The following is a 12,968-nucleotide window of genomic DNA, read 5'->3' on the forward strand; positions in this document are numbered from 1 at the left end:
TGAAGTAAAACGTATGAAGAAAAACTACTGTAGGCTTGTACTCAGAAACAACACTGAGCAAGGAGTACAGGTATGCAGATGGCATGCGTGTGCAGGGTTTCGTACTGAGAGTGGGAGGGAATGGTGAGTGGTGATATGGATTCATAACTGAATAACATGAGAAGAGGCCCTGTACATAGAAGGCCAGGGGAGCAAGGAAATCTGGCGAGTTGTTGAGAATAGTGCTGAAATGGTTGATCACGGGGTAAGGTCAGACTCGACAAACATCCGGTGAAGCCAGCGGGAGCCTACTAATGGACCAGGTGAAAAGAGTAGGTTCCTTAGGCGTTAAGGAAGGGGAATTCTCAAGCTGGGGTTAGAACACTTGAGGTCAAATGTGAGGCCTCAAAAGAGTAATTTGGGGGCTTCCCTGGTGGCGCAGTGGTTGAGAGTCCGCCTGCCGATGCAGGGGACACGGGTTCGTGCCCTGGTCTGGGAAGATCCCACATGCCGCGGAGCGGCTGGGCCCGTGAGCCATGGCCGCTGAGCCTGCGAGTCCGGAGCCTGTGCTCCGCAACGGGAGAGGCCACAACAGTGAGAGGCCCGCGTAACGCAAAAAAAAAAAAAAAAAAAAAAGAGTAATTTGGAATGAGAACGAGGGCTAAGAAATAGCTGGAAAAGATGATGATAAAGGTCTGTCGAAAAGGTAATGGGTTTTAGGTTGACATATTAATGAAAGTAGGGAGGGAAAACATAAATCAAGCATAGAAGGTTTTGGAAAAGTTTAAAAAAAGATTGAAGAAGGTATTAGTGGACCATGATGGAGAATCTAATACCATAAGCCTATGAGGAGGACCTCAAATAAACAGCAGCGAAATGAAGGCAGGAGATCAGTTGTTTAGTGATCACAGCTTGGTGTAGGTTAAGCCCCAAAGCATTGTGGTTAAAACCTGGCCCTAGAGCCCTGCTTTGTTACCCTCTAGGTTCGTGATCTATGGCAAAAAAAACACTTCACCTTTCCTAAACGTCAGCTTCCTCATCTATAAAATCAGAATATAATTCCCATCTCTGAAGAGTGAGTGTAAGAGATAAAGTTAAATAATGTACAAAAAGTGCCAAGCACAAGACTTGCTGCACAGTAAGCATTTAATACGGGTAGCCAGATTACTATGGAGGTGATGAAAGCAGGAAGAGGGAAGTGACTTTCATTTTGGAGACAGTGACAATGTGTTCTTCTGGCTAATGCCATTTTGATGTTTCTCCATTTAGCCACAAATGTAATGATTAGTCCAGAAAACATACTCAGTGCGAGGGGCAAAGTATAGATAACTCTGATATAACACCAAATAACATGCTGCACCCTAAATTGTTCTCATGTTGGAATCCTCATTACGGAGGTTAAAGTGACCTTATGACCAGGTCCTGCGGCAGCCTTCTTGGACCGGAAGATTCCAGTATCAAATGACTTAGAGAAGGGGTTTCCATCACCAGGTATTCATTAAAACCAGAAAAAGTATCATCATATGTATAAACACCTATATATGTGTATATATGCATATGTATGTGTGTATGTATATATCTATATCTATATATCTCTCTCTCACCTGGTCCCAAAGATCTTTTATTTTAAAAACAAAAATCAACTGTACCTGACAACACTAAGGCTCCTGGGATGTGCAACTCTTATGAACAGAGATTATTAATTGTCAAAGAGGAATCAAGATCCCTGTAGAGAAAATTAACATAGATTTAAAGGGACAAACAGTGAGTGGGACCTTCTATTGGCAGGGCTATCCCAGAGGTCCTCAGGCCACCAGAGGTACTTCTTCTGGACATGGGTATTAACTAGTGATTAATTAAGGAGCTAAAATTTTTTAAAGTAAAACATTTCTTGTAGCATCAAAAAGCTGAAGATGGGGTTCCTGATTAGTTTTGCTGGCCATGATTGGCGCCTTATTCATTAAATGGTTTTCTCATCAGTTTCCAGGGAGGTGGGTTTGGTAATATAGACTTGGGAATTTGTTTCAGGTAATTAGTTAAAAAGTTAAAAGTCAAACAGATTTCTTTAACAGGTTTAGTGGTTTAACAGGTTGATGAGCTACTTAATTCCCACATCTTTCTTCTCAGGGGACTATTAGAGTTTTAAAGGACTTTTAAAATCATAAAATTCACCTCCTTTTCTTACAGATGAAAAAGCTGAGCCACCTAGTGGTTAAATGACTCATCCAAGGTCATGCAGCTAGTTCTATGATTTTGCTCTTTCTTTCCTTACTCTTACTTCTTTTTAACGCTCTCCTTTTCTCTTTCACCAACATTCTCTGCACTCACAACCATCTCTCTGTTGATTATTTCTTGCATTTATCCTTGCTTTATGAAATTTCCTGTGCCTCAAATTATGAGCTAGTGGGTCTTTGCCAATTAGTAACCCCTCAACACTAATTCATCACTACATTTGGGGTGAAAAAGGAGGGAAGTGAACAATTTTAAATTTACTGTGATCTTTGAGACAGCTTTCTCTACACCTGGGAATCGCTGTTAGACAATTAAGGTTAGTAAAGCTCATTGAATTTCTCAGAGGAAAGGTGTTATTTGAAGTATTACCAGATACTATTGTTAAAAATAACAATAATGTAAAAAAATAGGAACTTCATATGTTAGAGACATTATCATTTTAATTTCCATTTGTGGGATCCAGAAATGATTTTTTTTCACGATGTGCTCTGTGCCAGAAACTCCTTGAATTATGTCTAATGCCTGATGACCTGACAAACTGGCCCAATCAGAAGTCAGGCATGCCATGTGAGCTGTTAGCCAAGTTTTTCAGCTTGAACTGCTCCTTTGAAAACAACCCTCAGTAGGAAGGTGAGTGTCAGACATAGGACCTGTGGTACCAGATCAGTGTCATCAGCATCACCTGGGAGCTTGTTAGAACTGTAGAATCACAGACTCCATCCCCAGGCACGCTGAATCAGAAATCTTGGGTGATTCATTTGTTCATTAGAGTTTGAGAAAACAAGTACAAGGCATCCTCATCTTCAAATAGAAAGAAGCTAGGAAGGAGTTATACGTATTGATAGTTTCTGAAAGAGTTCCTTCACCTGAGATCTGTACTCCCAGTTCTTTCAGTAACTCTGAACCATTATGGAAATAACATAAACCTGTTTCTTGTGCTGAACTCACAGTGGGAACTAGAAATGTGTCCATACTCTGTTGGAGCAGTTGTTGTGTAGTAAAAAAAAGCACAGATTTAGAGTCAGAAAGATCTGGGTTTGAATTCTGGCCTCAATACCCACAGCTTTCTAATCTTGGAGTGGTTTATTAAGCACTCTGAGTCTCACTTTTCCACATCTGTAAAATGGGTATACTAACACCTACAGCACAACATTGCTGTGAGGATTAAATAAGAATGAACTTACACATAAAAATTCCTCATGCAGTCCCTAACAACATTTAGACATCTAACAAATTATTGTTACTATTATCTTTTTTGTAAGCCTTTGTCAGAGAAGCCCCATCTGTCATTTTAGAATGATTTGGTGTGATTTCCAAAGGGGAATGGCCATACTGAAATGAGATCTCCACAGAAAGTTCCTCGCAGCAATCTGTGGCAGTGTGTTACATAACAGCTCTGCTCTCCAAGGGCTTCCGAGACAGATCTGCAGAGCTGTCAACAATACAGCAGTCTGGAATGGAAATGACCCACTGTCTCTTCTGCCTCTGGCATCATTCAGAACCTTGCCAGCTGGGCTCCCAGGGCAGAGTCTTTATTACAGTGATGATGTAAGTGGCAGAGAGAATAGCTGGATTTCCAGATTCTGGGAAAAATGTATGACCCCAGCAGCCTTTTACCTTTTGATTTAAAAACTGAGTACGCTGGATATGGACGCCATTGAAAAAGGATAAATATGAAACCTCTTCAAGTCATTTTCACTGAGTCTTTTTTAGAGTATAACTACTCTTTAAGTAATGAAATATGACACACCATGCAATAGTTCTAATTAAAAACCCTCGGGTGTGTGCTAAGGCAAGAGGGAAATAAGAAGGATAGAGGTGACAATTTGCCCAAAAGTGAAAGGAAAATCATAGCAAGAGGATGTGAAGCTGAGAAAGAGGAGTGTGATTAAAGGACAGAAAGATTATGTCTCCATTTAATTATAAAATGCACAATTTAAATCGAATGTTAGACCTACTTAAAATGTACTTATGTAATTACACAATGGGTGTGTATGCTTCCAGGTGATTTCTCACTGCAATGTACTAGACATATCGACCAGTGATTTCCTTTATCGTTTTAATGTAGTTGCCAAGGGAAGAAAAGAGAAGGAAGCTCTGTCTGGTTAAGGGTTGATAACTGTCCAGCCATGTGATGGTTTAGTAAGAACTATGAGGAACTCTTGGGCTTCCCTGGTGGCGCAGTGGTTGAGAGTCCTCCTGCCGATGCAGGGGACACGGGTTCGAGCCCTGGTCTGGGAAGATCCCACATGCCGTGGAGCAACTAGGCCTGTGAGCCACAACTACTGAGCCTGCTCGTCTGGAGCCTGTGCTCCGCAACGGGAGAGGCCACAACAGTGAGAGGCCCATGCACCGCGATGAAGAGTGGCCCCCACTTGCCGTAACTGGAGAAATCCCTCGCACAGAAGCGAAGACCCAACACAGCCAAAAATAAATAAATAAATAATAATTAAAAATGAATATCTGCTTATATAAAAAAAAAGAACTATGAGGAACTCTTGAGCCCAATTTGCTGTCTACGTGGGTGTTACTATTTAATGGATCTCTCAATGCATAGCATGGCTCCACCATACTGGCCAAAGAGAATATAATGACCAGTACCCCGTTTCTCCTCTGGTGAGTAACAGTGAGTAAGGTGCTCACCTGGGGGAGACAGGTGAAGTCTTGTAGGGCCAGAGGCTAGCATTTAAGAGCTGAGCTTTTCTGGACAAGTAAAAGCTCCTGAGATCCCCTGGAAAAGTCTGTTTTCCTCACCTAGGTAAACACTGTTATACATCTTCAGGAGAAAGAAAATGATTCTGTTTGAGAATGAGGCTAGAGAGGAGATTAAACAATTAATGTTTCATCTACCACAAGAGAAGAACAAGGGACGAAAATTAGAACAGACCTGGGAGCAGTCATCTATCCTTTTCTACGAGGAGATTGGTGATATAATGAAAGGAAAATAAGTAAAAATTTAAACAAGCCTATAGGATGAATACTGGGCAAAGAGAGGTGGAAAAAGATTTATTGGTGTGGCATAATAGCAAGATTTCCAATAGCCTATGTTTCTATAAGATGAATTTAACCATAGACTTACCACAGCATGTTCTCACCAAGAACTTCAGCTGAACCCACTGCTTTTCCAAAGCATGAGAAATTTCTTCATTCTGCTTTTTCACCCTGAGTTGAATCACCCCAGTGGTACTTGCAGTATTGTCATAATTGTTTCTTCTGGTAATGCTAAGAAGTGTGCTTCCTTGTTCTTTAAACCCACCCTCATTTTTTAAACATCAGTTAACTATAAAAGGACATTTATTAGTTTGATTTATTGAAGTGAATAAGTGAAACAAAGTTTTCCTTTCTGTGGAACCCAGTGTATCCTTGCAGGCTATGCACCCAACCCCTCACTCTCTTTGGTCTGGTCACTGCTGATGGTCTGCTGGGTCTATTCGTGCCAAGAAACACTGGTAGATATTCAGAGATTAGTGACCTTTTCTATCAGTTGTCGTTGCTCAGCTGCTAGTAAGGATGTGGCCTTGAGCAAGTCAGTTCCCTTGATGTCCTCATCTGAAAAAAGAGGGGTTGGAGTAGATGAGCTTTAAGGTCTTTCCAGTTCAATCTCAGCTTCCATGACTCTAAGCAAGCATCTTTATTGCTTTTATTTTCTTTAATAAACTTTTTATTTTAGAACCTTTTTAACTTTTTACTTTATATTGGAGTATACTTTATTAACAATGTTGTGAAAGTTTCAGGTATACAGGAAAGTGATTCAGTTATACATATACCTGTATCTATTCTTTTTCAAATTCTTTTCCCATTTAAGTTGTTACATAACGTGGAGCAGAGTTCCCTGTGCTGTACAGCAGGTCCTTGTTGGTTATCTGTTTTAAATATAGCAGTGTGTACATGTCAATCCCAAACTCCCTAACTATCCCTCCCTCCCCACCCTTCTCCCCTGGTAACCATAAGTTAGTTCTCTAAGTCTATTTTGTAAATAAGTTTATTTGTATCATTTCTTTTTAGATTCCACATACAAGCGATATCATACATTTCTCTTTCTCTGTCTGACTTACTTCACTCAGTATGACAATCTCTAAGTCCATCCGTGTTGCTGCAAATGACATTATTTCATTCCTTTTAATGACTGAGTAGTATTCCATTGCATATATGTACCACATCTTCTTTATCCATTCCTCTGTTGATGGATATTTAGGTTGCTTCCATGTCTTGGCTATTGTAAACAGTGCTGCAATGAACTGTATCCTTTCGGACCATGTTTTTCTCTGGATATATGCCCAGGAGTGGGATTGCTAGATCATATGGTAGCTCTATTTTTAGTTTTTTAAGGAACCTCCATACGGTTCTCTATAGTGGCTGTACCAATTTACATTCCCACCAACAGTGTAGGAGGGTTCCCTTTGCTCCACACCCTCTCCAGAATTTATTGTTTGTGGATTTTTTGATGATAGTCATTTTGACTGGTGCGAGGTGATATCTCATTGTAGTTTTGATTTGTATTTCTCTAATAATTAGTGATGTTGAACATCTTTTCAGGTGCCTCTGGTCTATCTGTATGTCTCCTTTGGAGAAATGTCTGTTTAGGTCTTCTGCCCATTTTTTGATTGGGTTGTTTGTTTTGATGATATTAAGCCTCATGAGCTGTTTGTAAATTTGGGGGACTAATCCCTTGTCAGTCACATCATTTGCAAATATTTTCTCCCAATCTGCGGGTTGTGTTTTCATTTTGTTTATGGAAAGACCTTAAAGCTCATCTACCCCAACCCCTCATTTTACAGGGGGATTTCCTTTGCTGTGCAAAAGCTTTTGAGTTTAATTAGGTCCCATTTGTTTATTTTTGTTTTTATTTCCGTTACTCTGGGAGATGGATCAAAAAAAATTATTGCTGTGATTTATGTCAGAGAATGGTTCTGCCTATGTTTTCCTCTAAGAGTTTTATAGTGTCCGGTCTCACATTTAGGTCTTTAATCCATTTTGAGCTTATTTTTGTGTATGTTATTAAAGAATGTTCTAATTTCACTTTTTTACATGTAGCTGTCCAGTTTTCCCAGCACCATTTATTGAAGAGACTATCTTTCCCCTATTGTACAGTCTTGCCTCCTTTATCATAGATTAATTGACCATAGGCATGTGGGTTTATTTCTGGGCTTTCTGTCCTGTTCTATTGACCTATATTTCTATTTTTATACCATTACCATACTGTTTTGATGACTATAGCTTTGTAGTATAGTCTGAAGTCAGGGAGCCTGATTCCTCCAGCTCCATTTTTCTTTCTCAAAATTGCTTTGTCTATTTGGGGTCTGAATCAGCAGACATCAGCTAAGCACTAACCTGTGTTCAAAGCATTGCGCACTATGGGTACAAAGTAAAAATGGCCTCTGCCTTCAAGAAGCTTGGCGGGGGGAGACAAATTACACAAATAATTGTTAGAGTCCATAGAATGTGGGAAGGGAGTGGTGCAAAAAGTGCTTGAGGATTTGAGAAGGGCACTTTCCTTTGGAAAATGTCTCATAAGCGAGGTGGTGTTTGGATGACCCCTAAAGAAGCTCTATGTAGACACTGGGAAAGGGGAGGAAAGACCATGACCATGGTGGGAACAAGTGGGACTTCTGCAGTGTAGAATGCACTGTAGAAAAAAAGAGTAAGAAATTAGATTGGGGCTATATTGTAGGAGCCTAGAATGCCAAGCTGAGAAGTTTGCATTTAATCCAGTAAGCAAAGAGCAAAGGAGTAATGTGTTTAGAATGGTACTTTAGAACAGTAAATGTAGTGTTGTTGTGAAGGATGGACTAGAGGTAAAGAGGATCTGAGGGAAGGGAAGCCGGTTAGGAGGCACTCACAGAAGTCTAGGCAACAGGTGATAAAAGGATCAATAGGTGTTGGGATAAAAAATGAGTATTGATTCACAGCCTGAGTAAAAACCACAGGAGTTGGTAGCTGATTGGATATGGGAAATGAAAGAAAAGGAGGAACTAAAGAAGACGCCTCGATTGTAGTCACAAGTAACTGGACAAAGATGGTACCAGTAGCAGGAAATGGGAAGGCTGGAGAAGCAACATATTTTGAGGGAAGGGCAATGAATTCTGCTGGAAACTTTCTGAATTAGAAGTGCCTGTGCAGTGTATGATGGAGATGTGAGCTTCTCAGAGTTAGAGGCCCCATCTTATTCATCTTTTCTAGGTTCCTAATAGAGTCTATGTAAACAATGAATGAATGAACAAACAAGCAAATGAATCAATGAACCGATAACCAGTAGTTATTTAGAATTCAGGTCTGGAGCTCTGTAGACAAGCGAGAACTAAAGATAGCCATGTGGGTGTTCTCTATGGAGAAGTGACTGTTGAGGCCATGGAGGGTGGCTGTGTAGGCAAAGCTTGAGGAGAGAGAGAGTCTTGTGGCCTGTCTGCATTTAGGAAACAGGAGAGAGAAGGCAGGCCAGTGGAAGAGGCAGAAGAGAACTGAGAGCGGGAAGTCAGGATGATGCAGCGTCCCAATGAGAAGGGAGGAGAGTTTCCAGAATAAAGTGGTAATCAGGGCGCCGTGTGGCCAAAGGGGAAAGTCCTGGGAAAAGACCTCTGGGCCTGAGGCTCTGAGACAGACAAGGGTCCATTCTGTAGCCCCTGAGGCTGAACTCCTCGGGGTTAGAGGATATGGCAGAAAACAGAGGCTGTAGTGAAGGGTGGAGAGAAGGCAAGAGCTCAGAAACATGGCCAGGTCAGTGGGCGTTTTTAAGATAGGCAAGAATCTCAGAGCAGCAATGAGAGAGAGATTGCGGTGGAATGAACACTGGAAGAAGAGTCCGCTGTGGCCAGGCTTCCCCTACCCTCACCCTCCACCTCAACTCCAACTCAGGATCACAATGTCAGCTCCACACTGGTGGGTGCTGTTAACAGCTTCACACCAGACAGGCAGTCAGGTGGAAACACTGCAAAGGGGACCTGGACAACGCCCTCTCCCTCTCCCTCCCCTGACCCACTGTTCTCTGGTGCAAACTGCAGGACCCGACTCTCAACCAAGTCCCACGGTTCTGGCTCTATAGCATGAGCGATCAGCATCACCTCTTCATTTAACAGCCTTATCTTTGTTTGTTCCTTGTCTGATCCAGATGCAGCCACTCTCTGCTCCCTGCCCCAATGAACATCTGCACTAGGCCCAAGCCTTGGAGTGATTTACCTGAAGAGTGACACCATTTATTTGAAAACTACTGTGAGTACATTATGCCTCCAATGAAAGGCTTCTTAGTTCACTTTGTTTAATTTTTTTAAAAAACTCACACAATTGTAAGAGCAGATGAAATTTTAGATGGCTTCATCTCTTGGGTGCAGCCAGGTGACCAGACTCAGTCCTGAAGTGCCTGCATTGGTTCTCCGCTTCCAGCCTGCAGTGCGCTCCCTGGGTAGCATCGCGCCTGCCTCGCGGGGTGGCTGTGCTGAGCTGCATCTGAGCGCACCTTGCAGGGACCGGTGCTGTTCTGCTTGGTCATCTGCGCCTCTGCCTGAAGCGGTGGCAGCTCCAGCCCTATCTGTTTGCTTCTCATCACCCTTCTTTGCCATTCTGTTGGATCTCACTGCAGCTTGTCATTTCACGCCACGCTGGACACATCCGAGAGCCAGCTTTCCGTGCCTGTGTCCACCTGTGATGTAGCTGCATCTGTGTCCCGTGCTGTGGTCTCCTTGTTATTCAAGGGGGCCAACACCCACCCTTGCAGCTGCGGGCTTCTTCGGCCACATCTCAAACCATTGTGCCCAGGTCAGCTCTGCCCTCTGGATGCATAGCTCTGAGTACTTGATTTAGTTCCCTCCACATCAGACATTTACGTAGAAGTACAACCCTTGCAAGTCAAGTTGCAGAAATAAGTTGGGGTAGGAGCTATGATGCCTACAGAAAAATACTGATGAAAGAGTGACATCAAGTATTCATTGATCATTGCTAGAAGTAACAGATGAATATATGCTCTCTTTTACTAGAAAAGCCAGAAATTTAAATTACTTAGAGGCTATGCATGCAAAATAATTATACATTTTAGAACAAAAACTCATTCTGGTTGTTATATTTACACATTTTCCTATATGGTGTGAGGAAGGTAACGGGATGGTGTTTTACAGACATTTCTGTTACTGGAAAACGCCAAACCTGGGAGACTAACATCCCTCTCAGGCTTCAGGTAGGATTTTCACATTCATATTTTCTACGTCTTTAACTATTCTGGCATAAATCAAACCCAAAGGGATGAAGTCAGAGTTTTGTGTTGTTTTATTTTGCATTGCATTTTACCTTTAATGCTGTCAGTCACCTGAATTGTAATTGGTGGTGACGGATATGAAGGCAATAGGCAGGCCTGCCTGGCCAGGTTGGAGGTGGGAACCATTAGGCTGATCTACAGTACCAATGTGCTCGAGGGACTGGGGACTAAAGACATGACAAAGGGTCAAAAATAGAGTGTCCTCATTCCATACCTGTGCAAGGAACTTGCTTGTGGAAGCACCTTCATTCATCCTTAAGTTCAAACGAAAGAATGCGTTAGAAATCCCCACATCTGGAGAGTTTTCTGAGTTTTTCTTCATCACAGAGTAACTATTGCCGGTGCAGGTATCACAGGCACACCGGGATGCAGCCTGGTCCCAAAGTTTCAGCCTGGTTTATCCTTTGGGAGGGAAGAGAGTCTTTGCCACTCCTACCTTCCTGTACTGCAGAGAACCCATAACCAGACCTAGAAATCAGGAGCTAAGATTTCCTAAAAATCTCCGGGAAGCCCACAAGGGAGCCGGGCTGTTTGTGCCATTGGACATATTTCCTCTATGCAGAATTCCAGTGCCTGCATTCATGTTTTGCAGGTCCTAGAGAATGGACAAATTGAGTTCTAATCCTTGCAGCCTTTGCTTTTCAGAAACCCAGCTTCCTCATATGTAAAAGAGAAATAATAAAACTTACAGAGACTTGATAGGTGCAAACCTTCATTCAGTAAGGTGAATATGGTATAAAAATGTGGACTAATTATAAACGTATCCCTCCCTATGGATTCACAATACCTGGGTGAAGTCTCAAGGCCTGGAGGTGGGTAAGGAGAGAGTGAGTGTTAGATTTTAAAGCCTACCCACTCCCACACCACCTGCACGACTGGGCTCGGCAACCTGCCTACCTACCTGGATTGTTGCAATGACTAAATGAGATAATGTGTATGTAGCGTCTGGCACAGCAGACATGAGTATATTTACTCAGCCAACTAAAATTTACCGGGCATTTACTATGTGCCAGGCACTGTTCTAGGCACTAGGGGTGTGGCACCGAACAGAACAAACCAAAAATCCTTGCTCTCACATAGCTTATGTTCAGTTTTCTTCCCCCATAAATTACAAATAGACAAAACAGGTAAATGGACACTAAGAGAGAACTGATTTCATTCGATTTGCTGTGTCTTTCCTTCCAGAAAGTATAATTGAGAAGAAAAGGGTAAAGGAGATGGAGAGGGGGAAAATAGGTATGCTTATTCATCTCCCCCTCACCCCTGACACACATACACAAAACCCCAGAACATTCTCTGCCCTGATGCGTGGCCCAGGAGACCGACCTCTCCGGACCACGTTACCTAGGCTGCCTTCTCCTCTGGCTTCCCTTTGAATTTAGGCAACAGGACGCATCAGCAAGAGACATGAGAGTGGGAGGAGAGTGGGGTCAGGGTATTATGAGTCCAGCCCCTTCCCTACTCCAGTTCTGACTAGACTTAGGGAACTCCACCCCTTTCCTCGCCCCTTCAGTTTAGCAGTTTAAAGCTGAGATTAACAACCTCACACTATTGCTAGTCCCTGGTGTATCACCATCCCTTGGGGATTCCCTAACCTCCTCTGTACCCCAGTAGAGAGTCCTTTCATTACACTCTTTTCAGTTAAAACCTCTGAGTGTGCCATCTGTTTCTTGCCAAGATCCTGACTGATACAGTGAGGGAGAAATATACTGAAAAACATTATAAATCAACCTTGCCAAGAAGGTTGAAAAATTGAGAGAATAAAATATTTTAATCATGAAAACATCTTAAATGGATCCGAGAACATTAGACCAAGCGGTGAAAGGATAAATTGTAAGAAGACGTGATAAGATAGAGTGCCAAGGTTGGTTTCAATGAATAGACCGTAGTGCTCAGGTTTGATGGGCTTCTCTAGGCCAAGTGTAGCTTGCTTGACCCTCACCTTCAAGAGGAGCTAATAGTGTAGTAGCAGCAGTGACAAACACGTGAACAGAAAGAAGGTGTCGGGGGGTAATACGGTAAAATCAAAGTGTTGAAGAGTTTGCTTATCCTAGCGTTCTTTCTGCCCTTGCTGCAATTACAATCCATTTGCCCCTGCCCAAAGCTAGATATTAAAAAAGATAAAGGAAGTGCCTCCTTCTAGGTGAAATGATGAAAACCGCAGAACTGATGCTGTCTGTGAAAGAGCTGCCCTCATGGGGCACTGACTGTGTGCCAGCGCCATGCCAATCACTTGACAGGAAGTGTCTCATTTAATCCTCACATCAGCCCTAGAAGGTATTATTATTTCCATTTTACAGATGAGGAAACTGAGGCCCAGAGAAGCAGAGGAATCTGCCTAGGGTGCACAGCTACTGATGGTAGAGCTCAGTTCTACTACCAACCCCCACTGGGGTGGTTTGTTACCACCTCCCCTTTGCCCCTCTTCCCAAACACTACTAAGCCTCTTGCATGTATTATTGGGAAGGAGAGCAAAGAAATAGTTACCACGCCAAAACGATTGGGGTGGGGGAAG

General features: G+C 42.5%; 1 protein-coding gene across 4 annotated transcripts in view; it reads left to right on the top strand.

Moving 5' to 3' along the window:
- Positions 1-12,968, top strand: part of ZBTB20 (zinc finger and BTB domain containing 20) — an 837,083-nt gene that overhangs the window by 755,314 nt on the left and 68,801 nt on the right. For all 4 annotated transcript variants that reach the window (XM_019922546.3, XM_073804216.1, XM_073804214.1 and 1 more), the window contains one exon: positions 9,317-9,417. The gene's annotated coding sequence lies outside the window, so the exon portion shown is untranslated. The remainder of the gene's footprint in view (positions 1-9,316; positions 9,418-12,968) is intronic.

The sequence above is a fragment of the Tursiops truncatus genome, chromosome 4 (assembly GCF_011762595.2).
Source record: "Tursiops truncatus isolate mTurTru1 chromosome 4, mTurTru1.mat.Y, whole genome shotgun sequence".
Classification (NCBI taxonomy): Eukaryota; Metazoa; Chordata; class Mammalia; order Artiodactyla; family Delphinidae; genus Tursiops; species Tursiops truncatus.